This window comes from Nomascus leucogenys, chromosome 9 (assembly GCF_006542625.1).
Source record: "Nomascus leucogenys isolate Asia chromosome 9, Asia_NLE_v1, whole genome shotgun sequence".
NCBI classification, from domain to species: domain Eukaryota; kingdom Metazoa; phylum Chordata; class Mammalia; order Primates; family Hylobatidae; genus Nomascus; species Nomascus leucogenys.
The window spans coordinates 38,880,394-38,901,654 of NC_044389.1; positions in this window are offsets into that span (position 1 = coordinate 38,880,394).

A 21,261-nucleotide genomic window follows, 5' to 3' on the forward strand; every position below is an offset into this window, starting at 1 on the left:
ATCCATATTAAATATATTTATGCAGAGTACTCTCCATCATAGAATCAAAGAATTCTATGATTAGAAACAACTAATCGAAAACTTCAGTTGTACCACAGCCAAGAAAATTACAAGCAGTGAGCTGTTAAAACCATCCCACTGAAGTTAGGGCACTTTCCAAAGACATTTCTGCCTATATTTATTGTAATTGTTTTGCTTGAAATAAGTGTATTTGAGGGAAATAATTGCTTTTAACTAAAAGAGCCCACTAGCTTTATTTCTTAATTTTAATTAACAACTTTCAAGGGTATTTATATTTTTCTTAGTTGCTATTTTTTAGAACTATATAATAATCATAAAACCCCATGCACATCTCTTAAATTTCTTTTCTTACAATAGTTCCCCAATCTACAAAGTTTAGAACATGAGTTCTCAGGTGTTACAAACTTGGAGCTACTAAAAATATAATTTACTTACCCCACCTATTGATTCAACAAGTCCGGAGGCCCAATAACATGAAATATTAAAAATCTTCTAGGATATTATATGAATATTTTCCACAAACCTAACTCTGTTAAGACTACGATTTAGACTACACAATCCCTATCTTAGAATCCTGTCCTTTGAAAGCACCTTAATCAAAAAAAAAACCTCATTTCCTAGTTTCAAATAGAATGAAAGCTTCACTTTATGGGTTTCCATTCACTTATTCCTTTCATTTGCTTTCCTATTTTTACCATCCTAAAATTAAAAAAACATAAAAAGCATATATGTGATCACTTTGAGTAAATACTTTCTTTTCATTTAAGACTGGACTACACTTTGCAGGAAGCTCTAACCTATTACTGGGGGAAAAAAAATTAGACAAAAGGCCTCCAGGAGACTTGCTGGTCCAATTACCATTATGAATTTATTCCACTTTTGTTTTTATATAGCAGTTGACCAAGACAGCCTTAAAGTTGCTTTCACCTTCTCTAAACTTTAGATAGGATCCTTCCTGACTAGACTCCTGACCTCCCTTGTCTTAGAGCATTTACATTAGAAAACTTGTAATTGTCCATTCTTTCTCTGCCTCTCTGAGTTTTTTAAAAAGCATCTTGCCAGTTTTACAACCCAAGAATGTTTTTCTCAAGAACCCGGGAGCCTTCTCTTTGAAACAGAAACATCGGGGAAGATAATGCCCCTATCTCTGTTTCCATGGGAAGTGAGGAGACTAACTTCCCCTGGAAAAGGTGTAAAACTACCTCCTGTCATTAAGGTGGGAGAAAGCCTACTTTACCTTTGCGTGAAGCAAATTAGCAAACACAGGTGGCCTATGATCCCCCATTCAGGCTTTTAAAAACTCTTCAGACCTTTGTTTCACTGGAGCTGTGCTCAGGCATAGATCTGGCCTCTCCCTTCTATTGCATTGGCCTTGAATAACTGTTTTTTGCCTGTTTAAATTTGCTAGATGCAATTTTTACTCTCACACAGACCTGATTCCTTTTTTGTACTAATTCTCCTGACTACATAACTTCGTACTTATTCCATCTTGAGTAAATCAAGTGTCCCTTAGCAGAGCCTTCTCTCTTCTCTCCTGGTGCATGTTTTTCATTTTGTAGTGATGTTCTGACTCTTGTGCAGCAGACATATTGATTTATAGCGAGCAAACAAGACACACTGAAATTTCACAAAGGTTAATCCTTGGAAAGGCATAGTTATTTTTTATATCTCTTGATGTGATCCCAGTGTTTTTCATTAATTAGAGAAAAGAGAAAAAAGAAGCATCAAAAGAAGATGATTACAATGAAAGACTGACAATATTAAATGCTGGAAATTAAGTGAAAACTCTCATATACTGATGAGGGGAGTGTGAAATGACACAATCACTTTGAAAAATGATTTAGAAGTTACTTAAAATGTTAAACATACTTTTTTTGCTATGACTCAGCAATTCCACTACTTAATACTTTCCTAAGAGAAAAGAAAGCATATGAACAAAGAAAGATTACCTGGTTCAAGTGTGATCATAGTAGCTCTATTTCTAAAACTTTCTAAAATTTCTAAAGTTTTACTTATACACATCTATATATAGACACACATCCATATATACACATATATATGTCCAAGTAAAAGCAACAAATTACAGATAAAGCACATCAAGAATAGATCTCAAAATCTTTATACTTACTGTATAATTTCGCTTCCGGAATTGGTGGGTTCTTGGTCTCACTGACTTCAAGAATAAAGCCGCGGACCCTCGCGGTGAGTGTTACAGCTCTTAAGGCAGTGCGTCTGGAGTTGTTCTTTCCTCATGGTCTCGCTGGCTTCAGGAGTGAAGCTGCAGACCTTCGCGGTGAGTGTTACAGCTCATAAAAGCAGTGTGGATCCAAAGAGCAAGCAGTAGCAAGATTTATTGCAAAGGGCGAAAGAACAAAGCTTCCACACTGTGGAAGGGGACCCGAACTGGTTGCCGCTGCTGGCCCGGGCAGCCTGTTTTTATTCTCTTATCTGGCCCCACCCACGTCCTGCTGATTGGTAGAGCCAAGTGGTCTGTTCTGACAGGGCGCTGATTGGTGCGTTTACCATCCCTGAGCCAGACATAAAGGTTCTCCACATCCCCATCAGATCAGTTAGATACAGAGTGTGGACACAAAGGCTCTCCAAGGCCCCACCAGAGCAGCTAGATACAGAGTGTCGATTGGTGCATTCACAGACGCTGAGCTAGACACGGGGTGCTGAATGGTGTGTCTACAATCCCTGAGCTAGACATAAAGGTTCTCCACATCTCCACCAGACTCAGGAGCCCAGCTGGCTTCACCCAGTGGATCCTGCACCGGGGCTGCAGGTGAGCTGCCTGCCAGTCCCGCGCGTGCGCTCGCACTCCTCAGCCCTTGGGTGGTCGATGGGACTGGGCGCCGTGGAGCAGGGGGCGGCGCTCGTTGGGGACGCTCCGGCCGCACAGGATCCCATGGAGGAAGCATGGCGGGCTGCAGGTCCCGAGCCCTGCCCGGCGGGAAGTCAGGTAAGGTCTGGTGAGAAATCGAGCGCAGCGCCGGTGGGTCGGCACTGCTGGGGGACCCAGTACACCCTCCGCAGCCGCTGGCCCGGGTGCTAAGTCCCTCATTGCCCGGGGCCGGCAGGGCCCGCAGGCTGCTCTGAGTGAGGGGCCCGCCAAGCCCACGCCCACCCGGAACTCCAGCCGGCCCGGAAGCGCCGCGCACAGCCCCGGTTCCCGCTCGCGCCTCTCCCTCCACACTCCCCGCAAGCTGAGGGAGCCGGCTCCCACCTTGGCCAGCCCGGAAAGGGGCTCTCACAGTGCAGCGGTGGCTGAAGGGCTCCTCAAGTGCCACCAAAGTGGGAGCCCAGGCAGAGGGAGGTGCCCAGAGCAAGCGAGGGCCGTGAGGACTGCCAGCATGCTGTCACCTCTCAATTTCACTTATATAAAATCCTCAGATAGACAAAATTAACTGTGGTTAGTAGAGGTTTGGGGAAAGAGACTAGGAAGAGACAGAAAACTCGAAACTCCCTCAGGTGACAGAAATGTTGTTTTTTGATAGGGATGTATTTATATGTGTGTATGTAGTTACTTAAGAAATGCAATGCTATATTTATTATTTGAGTTTTTCACTCCTTTAAAAAGGAGTGGGGAACTGAAGTTCTATATGAGACCAACTTAAGATATCTTATCATTTAAAACTTACCTCTCTCTCCCTGTCCTAATTTAGTTTACATAAAATTCCTAAATCGTGTCTCTTAGAACCCTCTAACAATTTAATAAACTATGTATAGATGCTTAAATGTTTGAGGTGATTATCTATAAATACAGCTTTAACCAAAAGTAGGAATAAAAAATTAGATTCAATAAGATCATTTTAAAAATAGTTATTTTTGTGAGAGATGCAGAGAAATCCATAAAGCTAACATTGTCTTGAACTGGCTCACATCATCTAACATTACACATGTAAGGACTTTCTTAATGTCTTAAATTATTATCAACAATTTTACCTCTATTTTTCTAACACAATTATCTTCCATGAGAAAGATGGCATTCGATGCTCAGCTCTCATTAAAATATCTGAAACAATCCTTTAGTTATGCCCTCGGTAAGGTTTTTCAGCAGCATTTCCTTATAGGGATATTGAGAATCAGAGCTTTCCAACATTATTTAGACTCAAATATAATTGTGAAGTTGTAATTTCTTATACATTTTTACCTGTTGAGAAAAGTATAAAATGTAATAGAAAAGTTGCAAGATAAGAAAATTGAAGGTTTAAAGAAATTATATAATGAGTTGGAAGCAATCTTCAAGCTCTTGATTAAGCGCCTCATTTAATCAATCAGGAGTTTAAAACTTAAATACAGTGTTTGGAAGTTTGAAAATTAATATTTCAAAATCAGATCTTTAGAATTCCTTGTGTTTTGTCTAATCTTTCATGCTATTACTTAAAACTAAAAGTGGATTTTTTGGTGTCAAATATAATTTCTACAGTATCTTTATTATATTGCCAATGATACATTTCTAAGATTAGAACTCTTAGTCAAGTGCCTTGATGCATCATACAGCATTTATAGAATATTGAATACCTAATGATTTATTTGTTAAAACTAATAGGATCATTAATTTACAAAGTGTTATAATACATGTTTTGCTAACTGTATTATTCTGTTCTCATGCTGCTATGAGGAAATACCTGAGACTGGGTAATTTATAAAGAAATGAGGTTTAATTGACTTACAGTTTCACACGCCTGGGGAGGCCTCGGGAAACTTACAATCATGGCAGAAGGCACCTCTTCACAGGGCGGCAGAAGGCACCTCTTCACAGGGCAGCAGGAGAGAGAATGAGTGCAAGCAGGGGAAATGCCAGTTGCTTACAAAACCATCAGGTCTCATGAGAACTCACTCACTATCAAGATCAGCATGGGGAAACCACCCCCATGATTCAATTACCCTCGACCGAGTCTATTCCATGACACATGAGGCTTACGGGGATGACAATTCAAGATGAGATTTCAGTGAGGACACAGCCAAACCATATCAATAATTATTTTAAAAATGAAGAAAAATATATATCACACTTGTAATCCCAGCACTTTGGGAGGCTGAGGTGGGCAGATCACGAGGTCAGGAGTTCAAAACCAGCCTGACCAGCATGGTGAAACCCTGTCTCTACTAAAAATACCAAAATTAGCCGGGCGTGGTGGCATGCATCTGTAGTCCCAGCTACTCAGGAGGCTGAGGAATTGCTTGAACCTGGGAGGCGGAGGTTGAAGTGAGCTGAGATTGTGCCATTGCACTCCAGCCTGGGCGACAGTGAGACTCCATCTCAGAAAAAAAAAAAAAAGAAAGAAAAAGCCATTCATAATGCAAACTCCTACCACCAGCTATATTATCTTACGATAACCACTATATGAATGTAATCAGGACTTTTGTACTAAAAATTCCTTTATCACTTAAAAACATATTTTAGATATGCCCATATCAATATAAATAATTATACTTTATTGCTATGGATTCACTATTTTAATCTTCCCTAAATTTATATGTTGAAATCTTAACTCCCAAGATGATGGTATGAGGAGGTGGAGACTGTGGGAGGAGATTAGGTCATTAGGGTGGAGTCCTCATCAGTGGGATTAATGGTCTCATAAAAGAGGCCTGAGAGAGACCCCTTGCCCCTTCCACCATGTTGGGCAGGAACTTGTAAAAAAAAGTGGGGCTTTTCCAGACACTGAATCTGCCAGCACCTTGATCTTAGATTTCTGGCCTCCAGAACAGTGAGAAATTAATGTTGGTTGTAAATAAGCCACCCAGGTTATGATATTTTGTTATAGTAGTCCAAATGGACTAAGATGTGTATTCTTTTTAATGCTTCATACCACTCCACTTTATGGATATAACATTAATTATTTCATCTGCCCTTTTTTAGGGTAATTTATTTAATCTCATTACTTTTCTCTCTATAAATACAATGTTACAAATAACATTACTTACATATTTTTAAATTCATAATCATATTTATTGAATATATTCTAAAAATTACAATAGTATCAAACATGTTTTTTGCTAAAAATTGCAAATTATTCCATCAAAATAAAATCTCATCTTCCGTGTGTGAACTTGTTTTTATATGCTTGGAACCCGAGTAAATGGCATCATTTAATCTTTTGATTTTGCCAATTTGATAGATGAAAACACGCAATGCCCTTTTTTAAAAAAATTGTGTATTTTTTGTTACAAAAAATAATTATATACCATGCAAATATATTTGTAATTATTTTGTGTTATACACATTCATAATCCTTGCCAAAACTCTGAGGTACTCGTCTTTTTCTTGTGAATTTTAAATATTGTTTATATCAGGGCATTAGTTGTTTAGTATATTTTAGGGAGTAAAACAGTATCAGCAAGTTAAAAACAAAGGTTCTGTGAGCCTGATATCCTTAGATTTTGCCAACATGTAGAAAAAAGGGGCTAAAGTTTGAAAGTAAATTTTATAAAAGGGAATATGAAGACTTAAATGATCATGCCCCAAATTCACCTTGAACTGACTAAAGTTAAATTTCTGAAAGGTGTTGCATTTTATAAGGAGGCCTTTTCCCCAGTTTCTCTTTCCACTAGAGGTGAGAGCAGTACTCTCAGTTTTCTTTCAATGACAGATAAGTGAGCACAGTTAACGTCCATAGGAGCCAAGGATGGCTCTGTGTACCCCTAAATATCCAGTGGAATTCTGTGAGAAATCTCAATTTCAGATACCTCATACTGTTAGCTGGAATGGAAACTATTTCACTTTTCTCTTCTTATTTTTGCTGTAATTTAGGGTTTTCATATGTATGCCACTATTATTTTCTTATTCTTTACTTCAATATAACCTTCCTGCAAATCATAGCATTATTAGTTGATATTTAACACCATTGCCTTTGAAATATATTACTTTACAGCTAATTAGAATTGGTAATAGTAGCAGTAACTCCTACTAGTATGTGTTAGGCAGTATTCTAGGCACTTTATATTTCAATTACTTTCAGCTTCACAGTAAATCCCTGTGGTGGTGCAGAAGCTGGTAACTTACATACTTATGGTGAGGTGGGCTACTATAACAGAATATTATGAACAGAGTGGCTTAAACAAGAGAAATCTATTTTTCACACTTCTGGACCCTGAAAGTCGAGATCAGAGCGTCAGCATAGGCAGGTTCTTGGTGAGGGTCACCTTCCTGGGTATGTCCTCACATGTCCATCCTTGTGCAGAAATAGAGAAAAAGACCTCCTCTCTCTTCCTCTTTTTTTTTTTCTTAATTATACTTTAAGTTCTCCGATACATGTGCAGAACGTGCAGGTTTGTTACATAGGTATACACGTGCCATGGTGGTTTGCTGCACCCATCAACCTGTCATCTACATTAGGTATTTCTCCTAATGCTATCCCTCCCCTAGCCTCCTACCCCATGACAGGCCCTGGTGTGTGATGTTCCCCTCCCTGTGTCCATGTGTACTCATTGTTCAGCTCCTACTTAAGAGTGAGAGCATGTGGTGTTTGGTTTTCTGTTCCTCTGTTACTTTGCTGAGAATGATGGTCTCCAGCTTCATCCATGGCCCTGCAAATGACATGAACTTATTCTTTTTTATGACTGCATAGTATTCCATGGTGTAATTGTGCCACATTTTCTTTACCCAGTCTATCATTGATGGGCATTTGGGTTGGTTCCAAGTTTTTGCTATTGTGAACAGTGCTGCAATAAACAGACGTGTGCATATGTCTTTATAGTAGAAAGATTTATAATCCTTTGGGTATATACCCAGTAATTGGATTGCTCATAAGGGCATTAATCCCAACAGGAGGATACATCCCTCATGATCTCATATAAACTTAATTACCTCCTAAAGGCCTCACCTACAAATACTATCACATTGAGGATTAAGACTTCAAAATAATAATTTTGTAGAAGACATAAATTTAGTTTATAGCGCTGACCAATTCCTTGGCCAAGAGTTAAGACTTATTCTCAGACTTCAATTAAATACCAACTTTTATTAACTTATCATTAGTGTCCAAATATTAGAGATCTTACTATAAAATCCTTAGTCTGTAGACACATGACATTAATGAAGTCAATGATATGTCTTTAGATAAGAAACACAGTAGTCCATTATAAATTTATTTGTATTAGATGTACATACAGAGACTAACATACATAATAGGTGAAATGTGTTTCACTGTTTTTACTAGCGATATTCCATCTAGTCAATCCTGGTCAGATGCAGGAGACTTTCCAAACACTCAAAATCTCTCTAGGTTTATAGGTCCTAACCTTTAATTCTCAGATGCTTGCAATTGTTCTGGATTATCTATCCAAACTGTGACACCAAAAAAAGCTAATGACTAGGTAACACACTGGCTGCTGTTGATTGCTGGACCTTCATCTACAAAGACAATGAATAATGCCTCTGGTTTCAGAGAATTTTCTGGTGCTGGCAAAAGACTGCATTGATTTTGAGGAGTCTTGTCTTCTCTTGAACCTATTCTGCTCCTGATGTGTGGTCCTTCATTTCTTACTCTCCTAGAGTAGAGTGGAAACAGTGTTAATCTATTATGCATACAAATCTTTAAATCCAGTACTTATGTGCCCATCTTTTAAATTGTTATTACCAAGAAATACTTTCCCTTTTCCAATTTAATAATTGTCTTTTCCCCCAAAACAGTGGATAATTTATGTCTGGCTATTTAGGCTAGAAAATAGGGTTGGAGAATCTTTTTGTGCTCAAGTGAAGGCATTTGAAGACTGTAAGGATGGACGATAATATCACTGTTAATATTTTGAAATACATTGTTATTACAAATATAATAAAATGGATAATTTTTTTTACTGAAGTTACAGCCAAATGTACACAAAAAGAATTTAAAAATCAAGAAAAGATTCACATATATGGTGCCAATTTAATACAATGGATTCAGGACAAAGATTCTCTAATACATATTGACAATGGAAGTGAAAATTGACACATTTTATAGCCTGAGAGTTGGCAATAACAAAAGTAAAATGTGTTTCTCATTTCAGGGCCATTAATTCTGTAATTAGCTGATAATTTTCCCAGATTTCTTTTTAGTCTTCAGGAGACTGATATTACACTAAATATTTTTAAAATACATTTTTAGTAATGAGTTTATAAATCTTTTAAACCCTCATCAGAGACAAAGTACTTGTTCATTTTTGTCTAGTATAGGATACATTTATAATATAGTATGAGCATTTAAAAAGGTCCATTAATTTTAGGATGCAACATTTTATCTTTCAGGTACCTATAAACAAATCTTGGTTTATATAAATACAACATAATTCAATCATATCATTTATACAAGCAAACATTCTGTACTTGATAAATTTTTGACTACCTTGTCTATGTCGACTTCTGGTGATTAGAAAATAGTCCAGAGCACAATTTTGTTATATTCTATATGTATTAATTTGCATATAATGACATGTAATTTTCTATAAAAAGGTTTATGGAAGTCTGTTTTGATTTTTAAAATTAATTTTTATGTTACATTGCTTTGTCATATAATCACCTCATTTTTATTTTAAAATTGACTATGCCTGAAATTAGTGTTGCCTGCTTTATATTTGTTTCTATTTGCATATTTTTGCTCATCCACTATGCAGCACAGATGTATATGTATGATTGTGAGTCACATATTAATAGGTTTTATTTTTTGTGTTAAATGAAAGTATTTTTCTTTAAGAGAAGGCTAGCTAATTTATACTTGTCAAATACTTATGATTTTTAAAAATATTTTTATTTGCTTATTTTTCAAAAAGTACTCAGAGTTTAATATTTTATCAATAGTATTGTTTTCCTGAGTAAGCAAAAAGGAAAATTCTAAAGAGATTCAAGCTAATTTGTCTTTAGGAGGCAGTTGCCTAAGGTAATTTCCTTGTTGTGCTCTAACCTAAATGTTGGAGAGTGCCTGCTGTCTGGTTCGTAGTGTGTATGTTCTTAGCTTCATGCCTATAGGATTCTGTACTCCAAGGTGGAAAATATAAAAATCTCATAAATTTATTTTTAGAAAGACATAGTAGCAGATGCTAAAAATTCATGTCTTACTCCTTCCTCTTAACTTAAATGTCAATTTAATAAATAACTTTTCTCCTACTTAGAATTTACCTCTTAACCTAGAAATTCTTTTTTTTTTTTTTTTTTTTGAGATGGAGTCTCGCTCTGTCGCCCAGCCTGGAGTGCAGTGGCGCAATCTCGGCTCACTGCAAGCTCCGTCTCCCGGGTTCACGCCATTCTCCTGCCTCAGCCTCCCAAGTAGCTGGGACTACAGGCGCCCGCCACCTCGCCCGGCTAATTTTTTGTATTTTTGGTAGAGACGGGGTTTCACCGTGGTCTCAATGTCCTGACCTCGTGATCCACCCGCCTCGGCCTCCCAAAGTGCTGGGATTACAAGCGTGAGCCACCGTGCCCGGCCTAACCTAGAAATTCTAATTTTTGCCGCCCTGTGAACATATGTCAATGTCTGAAGACATTTTTGTCATGACAGGTGAGGAGCACTATTGGTATCTAGCAAGTTGGGACCAGGGATCTGGCAAACATGCTCTATTGCACGGGAAAGCCCACACAACAAAGAATTATTTGGTGAAAATATCTGTTTTGCTGAGGTTGGAAATCCCTGCTTTAACCTAAAATTGAATCTCTAACATTAAAAATGTTCTGATATTAAAGATAGATCAAAGAGAGCTTTGTAGGTCAGAAGTTCGTGATACCCATAGCAGTAGCCTGCTACCCAATTGTGTTTTCCTGGATCAATTACTGAGTAAGGAGTGTAAAGTCAGCAAAAAATAAAATGAAAATCCTCCACAGGTTCTTCCCTTCTGTTATGGGTTTAATTGTCTATCCCCAAATATAGTAAGTTCAAGTTCTAGTCGTTAGGACCTCAAAATGTGACTATATTTGGAGAAAAGGCCTTTATAAAAGTGAATAAGGTAAAATGCAGTTATTTGTTTGGGTTCTAAGCGAAGATAACTTGGGTCCTTATAAGAACACAGACGCAAACAAAGGGAATACAATGCCAGCACACAGGAAGAAAACAGCCATCTACAGGCCAAGGTGGAAGGCTTTCAGAAGAAACCAACTCTGCTTATAACTGAACTCAAGTCTGGCTGAATATGCAAGAGATAAGTTGTGGTGAAGGGAAAGCAGCTTTATTTATCAAATGTCGGCAGTTGAGGAGATGGCTGGGCTAAGGCCTCCAAGAAACCATCTCAAATTTTAGGCCGAGTGAGGGAGTTTAAGAAGGGAAACTTGGTGTGGGAAACATGCAGGAGTGGGGCAGGGTACAGGTCTGCATGTTTTGTTCCCATGACTATCTTGAATTGCAGGCTGGCACTATCTCCACAATGGCTAGGTGGTAGATTAGCCACCTTGAAATACCATTTAGGTTGGGGAGAATTCCACATGTAGGTCTCTATGCCTTATTTATTTCAAGATTAGCCACTGGAATTTCTAAGCAACCACATAATTAGATGAGCGAGCACAGTGCAAGAGAGTACCTGACAGGCAGGGAGGGAAACTAAGAGTTTCAAATTATACTTCAAGGCTAAAATGAGAGAAAAGAAAAACAATTTCAAAATGCGTATTGAAGCTAAGCTACTCGGTACGGTAACATGCTGACACCTTGATTTTGGATTCCTGGAATCCAGAACTGTGAGGAAATAAATTTATGCTGTTTAATCCAGGGGTCCCCAGTACTGGTCTGTGGCCTTTTACGAACTGGGCTGCACAGCAGGAGGTGAGCAGAGGGCCAGCAAACATTACCACCTGAGCTCCACCGCCTGTCAAATGAGCAGTGGCATTAGGTTGTCACAGGAGCATGAACCTTATTGTGAATTGCGCATGCAAGTTATCTAGGTTGTGTGCTCCTTGTGAGAATCTAATGCCTGATAATCTGAGGTAGAGCAGTTTCATCCCAAAACCCAAACCATCCGCCCCACCCCCCCACCATACACCACCCCCACCAGTTCGTGGAAAAATCATCTTCCATGAAACCAGACCCTGGTGCCAAAACGTTGGGAACTGCTAGTTTAAGCCATTTAATCTGTGGTACTTTGTTATAGTGGCCCTAGCAAACTAATACATCCTGCCTGTAACCAGGTCCGCTGGCCATGCAACTTGAAGTGCCTTCCAGTGACTTGTTTGGCTAAAGGTGTATTAGCAAGCATGATACAAATAGAGACTTGAATAAAACCTTGTGTATGAGGCTCATCTTTTCTTGATGCCCTTGAAAACCCTGTAACCATCTGCGTGTGAACAACCCTTGGGCTAGTTTTCTGGATATTGAGAGACACGCGGCCCAGTAATGCTCACCTCGACACCCCCTTCAGCCCCATTCCCTGAACCGACAGTCACCCATCCTTCAGAGACAGAGGCACTTTGATGAATAGGATAATTGCTCAGCTGAGTACAGTTGAAATTGCTCACTCAAGGAAACTTGAGTTAAATAAATAGCTATTTTGTCAAACTGAAATGATTTGGGTAGTTTGTTACGGCAACAAAAGCTAACTGCCGGGTAATCAACAAAACATTTACAAGTCAATTGCATTAGAATTTTAGAGTTCCTGCAGCTAAAGTTTATTCATTTTCTAGTATCCTAACTAGGAAGAGTCTACCTGTTGCAATTGCCATCAACTGGACTGCACACTTTTCTTAGTCCTTTATTATAAAGCAGATAATTTTTTTGAGACCACAGGATTCAGCAAATATAGGCCAACAGTCAAAAGCTATTAGACTGTGGATATTATCAAGGGGAAAACAAAATGCCTCAACTACTCAGGTAAGTGCTAAGGTTAAACTTAAAAGACTGACTATAACAAAAGTTTTGGGAGTATATTTTTTATACCATTTATTATATTGCACTGTTTGACACTATGTAGTATATTGCACCTATAAATCAGTCACAACAAATTATTTAATGATGCATTAACTGTAGAATTTCACATATATTACTGTTCCTTACCCAATGTTGAGTGCTTTTTCAATAGCTTAATCCATCCCTGAAGTACTGGAACAAATATAGTCATCCATCATTTTAGACCACAGTTTGAACCGCAGTTTTCTTACACTATTTTATTTTATCCAAAAATAACCCTACCAATAATAGTTCAAATTCTAAATGAGAACAAAAGTTCACCAAATATACAATTATATGCACAGATGTGCATCCTTCATCCTTTAAACTTGTTTTCTTGTTTGTTAATTGAGTTTTTTCTTTCCCTTCTCCTCTCTCTATTTTACCTCACTAGTACAAATTAAAATAAAAATGAAAGAGATACATTTTAAAAAGATGACTTGAAAAATGACTTCAAACATTATTATATCTTTAGATAGAAATAATTAAAATAACTTGAATAAAACCCAATATTATCTCGTTTCTTGGGAATTTTGTATCATTAATTTTGTTGTTTAATCTAATTGAATGAACTGAATAAATGCCATATACATCCCAAGTAGACAGCATGTAGAAACTGAATTAATGAAGCTTTCATTAAACAGAGAAGACTAAACAAGCTTATTTACTTCTACTCCCTCCTGAAATTTAACCGAAATGATGGTAATTAAATATGAAAGTTACTAATCCACAAGGAACCTTCAAAATTAAGTCTGGGATTAAAGTTTTAATTTTGAAAGACTCTGCATGGATATTGCATTTCTTCAAATGCTCACTCCCAACACTTGAATTTATCCTTAACTACTCTTTTTCTCAATCCCCACCTAAAATCCACCAGCAAATCATACCTCTAGCTTCAAATTATATCTGACTTCTCATCGTACCCACCAAGGTCGAAAACCTATCATCTTTAATCTAGATTATTAAAATAAAACCTTCTTACTTGTTTCCCTTCTCATACCCTTACTCCTTTCCATAAAGACAAATGTGAATCTAAAATGAAAGTCAGATTGTATCAGTCACCTGCTCAAAAATCTTCAATATGAAGAAATTCCACTGGGCAAAGCACTAGTGTTAGGTGCCCGACAAGGCCTCTTACAGTCGAATACACTTCTATCTGCACTTCTCTCCTGACTCTATTCTTCTGGTTTACTTTACTCCAGTCCCTAGAACACACCAAGTGAGGTTCTGCCTTAAGATCTTTGAATTTATTCTTCCCTCTCTCTGAAACATCCCTTTCTCAGTGTGATTCATTCTTCTTTCTTTTCAAGTGTTTTCGAATTATCACTATGCTAGCAAGGCCTTCTATGTTTACTCAATAAATCATACCTCCCACTCTGACTCCTTAACTCTTAGTCAAACAGTATTTTTCTCTATATACGTATCTCAAATATGTTATGATCAACAAATAAGTACTGTATTTCCATGTTAACTTCTGTCATGCTCCCTTAATGATGGCCAGGCCTGAGAAATTCCTACTCGCTGCTTTCTCTGCTTCTATTGTCAACCTTCTGGTTATTGCTACAAAATTTCACAAAACTGTACTATGCACTATTGTTTGGCACAATCAACTCATTGATTCTCTTCTTCTGACTCTTACTTACTTTCGCATATGAAATGACCTTATCACAAATTGTAGCTATAGAGGCTATCATTGACATGATGGAAAACCCTACTATTACAGTAAGGGAATTAGAGATAGCTCAGACTATGAAAGACTAGCAAAAACAAATGAGAATTATTGCTTATTTTATTCTAATTTGGGATGTCTAGCCCATGAATTCTAGCCCTGTCCTGATCATTTTTATCACAGTTTTAGAAAATGGACCTGGCTGGGCATGGTGGCTCACGCCTGTAATCCCAGCACTTTGGGAGGCCGAGGTGGGTGGATCACGAGGTCAGGAAATCGAGACCATCCTGGCCAACATAGTGAAACCCCGACTCTACTAAAAATACGAAAATTAGCTGGAAGTGGTGGCACGAGCCTGTAGTCTCAGCTACTTGGGAGGCTGAGGTAGAAGAATCGCTTGAACCAGGGAGGCGAAGCTTGCAGTGAGCCGAGATCTCGCCACTGCACTCTAGCCTGACAACAGAGCAAGAATCCATCACAAAAAAAAAAAAGAAAAAAAGAAAAGAAAAAGAAAAAGAAAAAAATGGACCTTGGACCTTTATCATGTTCCCTAATGTTTGAGTGTTTTTTTTCCAGAACTGTGGGAACAAATTTCTCTCTACTTTATTCCAGTGTTCCATTGACTAAATAATGTCATGAATTTTAGTTTCAGTTATTAGGTCTTTATCACCTCCTGCCAAACCTATTCAGTGCAAAATATAAGCATTCATTATCCTCTGATCAATGCTCAATTAAATATCTCTCTGACTCTTGATTGTATTCCTGGCATCTTGGGCATTTGTTGTCCGATCGTCAGGGCCCTTTTATTTCAGGAAAGACCAGTCTGTACCCAATCCTGTTTAATGTCTTGTTAGCTTCCAATTGTAATCTTTTATCTCAGTTAATTATTTCAACTTCTCTTTCATTTTCCTCTTCTTTGTCTTCAGCAATGTCTCCCCACCTCTAAAAGGTAATCTCACCTAACATCAAATTTCTATTATTTAGTTTTTTTTTTCTCCAGAAAATTACTCTCCTCTTTTTTCTCTCCCTTTCTGATCTTACTTCTTTCTCCTCTGTGAATAAAACCATACCCACTTCTTGTCTCTAAAGGGCATTGAAAATAATTTCTGTGAATTAAATATCTACTATGAACTACACAATTAATTTTGTGTTTATATAATTGACAAACTCTCTGAAAGGACAGTATATTGTCCTTATTTCTACTTTATTCTCAAATATTTACCCATTCGGTCCTTAATACATCACAAAGGCCAATGTCACCACCCCATTCCATATACTAATGTACATCTTTCAGTAATTAGTATCCTCATTATTTCCAGATTATCAATAATTATTTTTTAGTTCTTAGGTTTTTCTACACTATTTAAACTATCTTTTATTTTTGATATTATTTCATTATTTGACTTTAATAGTCTACATGCTTTTAGTTTTCTTATCTTGAACTTACTTTTTTCTTATTTGCCTCTTTGAAATCTCTTCCTCCTTGATATAGCATTCTTTCTCTGATCCAATATGTGTTCTCTAGGCTTTTGTTTTAAGTCATTATTCTTCTTTTTATACTTTCTGTCAGATATCTCATCAAAATATTTGTATAAATATAATAGTTAAAGATAGCTAGCAAATGTATATATCTCAATCTGTTTCTTAAGTTCTATGAGTGGAATTAATAGACTGCTGAAGGAAATCACCCAAATATACAATGACATGTCACAGTTATAATCATGTTAAAATTCAACATTTTCCTACAAGTGAAGTATTTATCCTGACTTCACAGTTAGGGATACTGACACCTCTCTTATTACAATCACCCAGAATTAATATTTAGAAATCATATTTTGCTTTTTAAAAGCAGTCATCTCATAGATCCTAATAGTTGCCAAAATCTGTAAGTATGCTTTATACTATCTTGTCATTACCCTGATATAAATTATTGTTACCTTTTTATGGGGTTGTTTCAGTAGTTTCTTAAATGCTAGTAAGACTTCCAAACTTTTTTTAACACAATGCACAAATAAACAATCCCAAATAATTGCTTAATTATTCCCACTGCTTCTAGTTCTAAACTTGATCTTTCTTTTTAATCTTTAGGCTCTTAACAATCAAGTATATTAAAAGTCTTTTCAACCAGTTCCATGAGTATTTTGTCTTATTCACTTATACATCAATCAAACTTACCAGTCCGTGGTATCTTTGTACTTTCTTATGTTTTCTTGTAACATCTATATATAATGAAACACTTTGCCAATAATTTATACTTACTATCAATCTCTCAAAACCTCTACATTGCTTAAAACCTAGCTCTAATATTCCTTTACCAAATGATCCCTAATTTATTTCATTTTGATACATTTATTTTTCCCTAAATTCTCATGGCATTCTTGCTGTCTTTGGAAGCGTTTGTTAAATCGTCTTTTCTTGAAGTTCATGCATTCTTTGACAAATATTTATTGAGCACATCACTTCCTTCTCAATGAGGCATACCCTACTCACCAAGCCTTTCACAATTTCCATTGTGGTCAATTTCCATAGCAATCATCACCTTCTAAAATACTACACATTTATATGCTTATTAGGTTATTTTATATTATCTTTCTTTGTGAACTACGGAGAAAGCTTCATGACTACAGCAATCATTGCCTATTTTGTTTACTGATATATTCCGTACTGAAAAGTATGCCTGTCTGAAGGTCACATTCAACAAAATTTTTTAATGAATGAATGAGCACTGACTTTCTTCCAGGTACAGTGTGGACTGCAGTAAACAAAACAGGCACATATTATAGTCATACTATTTAGAGGATTCCTGTTTAAGAGTGAAAATAGACGTTAAACCCAAAATTAACCAATAATTACGAAGGCTGAAAAGGAAAAAAATAACATAGCCTGTTCAAATGATATTTAAACTGTCTTGGAAGACACATAGGTGTTACTCTGTAATGAGCTTTTCAGTTGAAAAAATAGCATATGTGAAAGCTCAAAGCTCAGAAAGAAGTTTTCAAGAAGCTAAAGTGATGTGAGTAAAATATGCGCCATGAGCGAAGCCCAGGTCATATCATGTAGGATTTTATTCTAAGACCATTGAGCAGGCATTACAGAATTTTTAAACAAGAATCTGCAGTGATTAGACTCGTATTTTTGAAAATATCACTGTTGCTGTTCCACACAAAAAATGAATTGAACATGAACTGGGTTGATATAAATAAATAAATTGCGGCCAGGCGCCATGGCTCACGCCTGTAATCCCAGCACTTTGGGAGGCCAAGGCAGGGGGATCACGAGGTCAGGAGATCGAGACCATCCTGGCCAACACAGTGAAACCTTGTCTCTACTAAAAATAGAAAAAATTAGCTGGGCGTGGTGGCGGGCACCTGTAGTCCCAGTTACTCGGGAGGCTGAGGCAGGAGAATGGCATGAACCCGGGAGGTGGGGCTTGCAGTGAGCCGAGATCGCGCCACTGCACTCCAGCCTGGGCGACAGAGCGAGACTCCATCTCAATAAATAAATAAGTAAATAAATAAGTAGACAGATAGATAGATAGCTTAGTAGCAGATTAGAACAGTTTATGTACAGTAAATGGCGGCTTGATTTAGGATGGTAGCATTATAACAGAAAAATGAAACAGTTACTTTTTTACACAGATGAGTTTCATAAAGCAATTGCAAATGGCTTGAGAGCAAGAAAATACATTTTGACTTTTATTTGGGGTGGCTCCTTCAAATGGAGGAAACCACATTAGCTTTGGATTCAGATATACAGAAATTGTAGTTCACTTCGACTCTGTTTAAACAATGTAATTTTACTAATTACTAAACTCTTTGAGCTTCCGTTTTTCCCCTGTATATGGCAAATATTAACGTATCACTTATGGAGCTGTAGTAAAGACTAAGTAAAACTGTGCATGCCAATATCCTAACAGAGATCTTGATGTGCCTGAGAGCAGGCTCTCAACAAATACGCTCCCCTAGTAGATAGTCCAGTTCCTATGAGTGCCACTGCACTCCAGCCTTGGCAACAGAGCAAAACTCCATCTCAAAAACAAACAAACCAAAAAAATTCATGCATTGTTTGTTTTTTGTTTGTTTTTGAGATGGAGTTTCGCTTTGTTACAAGGCTGGAGTGCAGTGGTGTGACCTCCAGTCACCTCCGCCTCCTGGGCTCAAGCAATCTTCCCACCTCAGCCTCCTGAGTAGCTGGGACTACAGGCGTGCGCTACCACCGCTGGCTAATTTTTTTGTATTTTTGGTAGAGATGGGGTTTCGCCATGTTGTCCAGGATGGTCTGGAACTCCTGAGCTCAAGGGACCCACCCTCCTCGGCCTCCCAAAGGGCTGGGATTACAGGCATGAGCCATTGCAACTGGCCACACATGTTTTTTATACAGCAATGTTTAATTGAACAATTTTAAGTATCCGCATGAGATGTTATGGGGAGCCCTGATTTCTTTTAGAAAAATGTAAGCAAATAAACCTTTAAGTTGTATTACAAATGACCTTAGAACTTTTTTGAATATTACAGATATTCAAAACCACTGAGTGGAATATTAAGATATCTAAAATAAATGACTTATCCTCTAACATTTAATTTATGTGTACCTTAAATATGATACTTTTTAGTTTGAGGGTTACCATTCTTTCCACAATTTATTGAGTTTTATCATCTGATTTTTCATTTTAATATACCTTCTGGGTCAAAAGCAGAACAGATAATCACTTAAAGACATATATAGGAGGCCGGGCGCTGTGGCTCACGCCTATAATCCCGGCACTTTGGGAGGCCGAGGCGGGTGGACCACCTGAGGTCAGTTCAGTTCAAGACCAGCCTGGCCAACATGGGGAAACCCCGTCTCCACTACAAATACAAAAATTGTCAGGGCATGATGGTGGGTGCCTATAATCTCACCTACCCGGGAGGCTGAGGCGAGAGTCCCTTGAACTCGGGAGGTGGAGGTTGCAGTGAGCCGGGATCGTGCAGCTGCACTCCATCCTTGGCGACAGAGTGAGACTCTGTCAAAAAAAAAAAAAAAAAAAAAAAAGACATATAGAAAATGTATGAAATGGAGTTAAGGAAATTGACTTACTAGCTGTTTACTAGAAAATGTAAAATTACCATTATTTTTCTACTACCATTTTCTTCATGTATTTTCTAGAAGTATGGTGTATCTATCTATATCTGTATATCACATATAGATATATATTCTAGAAGTGCTTCATATACAGGATAATTGAATAATTATTTTTTCATTTTATAAGTGAGAAAATTCAGTTCTAGTATGATTAATTGGTATGCTCAATATTACATAGTTATTTGATGTCAAATTTTCTTTAGTCTTTCCAGGTTAGTACATATTTTAGTCATACCGATTATTTCTTTTCTTACATATATCTTCTTCTAGTAGCATTATACTCCTGACAACCCATAAAGTTTCAGTGAAAACAGAGAGAGGAGAACAAGAAGAAAGAGATGGAAGAGGAGATGTAATGATGGAGGTTGGGGAGATTTCAAGCCCTAATAAAATTCCACACAAACACCTGATGTTTACCAAGTGCATCTTCAAAGTTCAAGAAAATTGTATTCCTAGTGCTTAGCATAGAGTTTAGCAATAAAATTAGTTATGAAAAAATAATTGATTTAAAGATGAAATAAATATAGAAAAAATAAAGAAAACGGATTCACAATAACAATAATAAGAGCAGCTTAGAATGCTGTAGCCTTACAAAATATTTTTATTTACCTTGGATGTGTTATTTTTTTTTTTCATCCTATGACATATGGTGGTATTATCCATTGTTTTCCAGGAAGGAAACATACTCATATGTAAGATAAGTGACTTGTTAATATCATAATATGTTGGTCAAACAAAATAAATTCCCAATCTTGAGTTCACAGTCTTAGGTTCTTTTTAAGATATGACACTAGAATAACTCATTTAAAGTAGTAAATGTCCTTAGAAAATTAATAAAACACTTGCAATTACTATTGCATTTTAGAATAGTTCTGCTGTTGAAATTATCATGCTGATAATGAGTTTATAAATACCTGCTGGGGTCAGGTTATACAATTATTATAAAAATAATAAAAATATGTAATTCTTAGTTCTTAGTATTTATAGTTTGTAGTTATTTGTAGCAAATATAGAATATATTAACATTCGCAGGCCCCTGCTCTCTTGTACACCCAGTGTCCTATGTTTACACATGTGAAGAAAAATATTATGAAAGTTTGTTTTATAATTTCTTGTTATCTTGGTTTAAACATGCATAAGAAAAAAATTATTTTTGTTTTATTTATTTATACTTTATTTTTTTGGAGAAATAATTTTAATGCAAAGGAATGTAAGAGTTCTTAAAGTGTTCTCAGGTCATAAGTCAAGATGTAGAAAAGTAAAAAAGCTAGGAGTGTAGCTTTATACATACTATTGTTATTTTTTATCTTATTTTTTTATTTCCGTAGGTTTTTGGGGAACATGTGGTGTTTGGTTAGATGAGTAAGTTCATTAGTGGATATTTCTGACATTCTGATGCACCCATCACCCAAGCAGTGTACACTGAACCCAGCTTGTAATTTCTTATCCTTCACCTCCTTCCTACCCTTTCTCCTGAGTCCCCCAAGTCCATTGTATCATTCTTAAGCCTTTGCATCCTCACAGCTTAGCTCCCATTTATGACTGAGAACATACAGTATTTGGTTCTTCATTCCTAAGTTGCTCCACTTCCAATAAAGGTCTCCA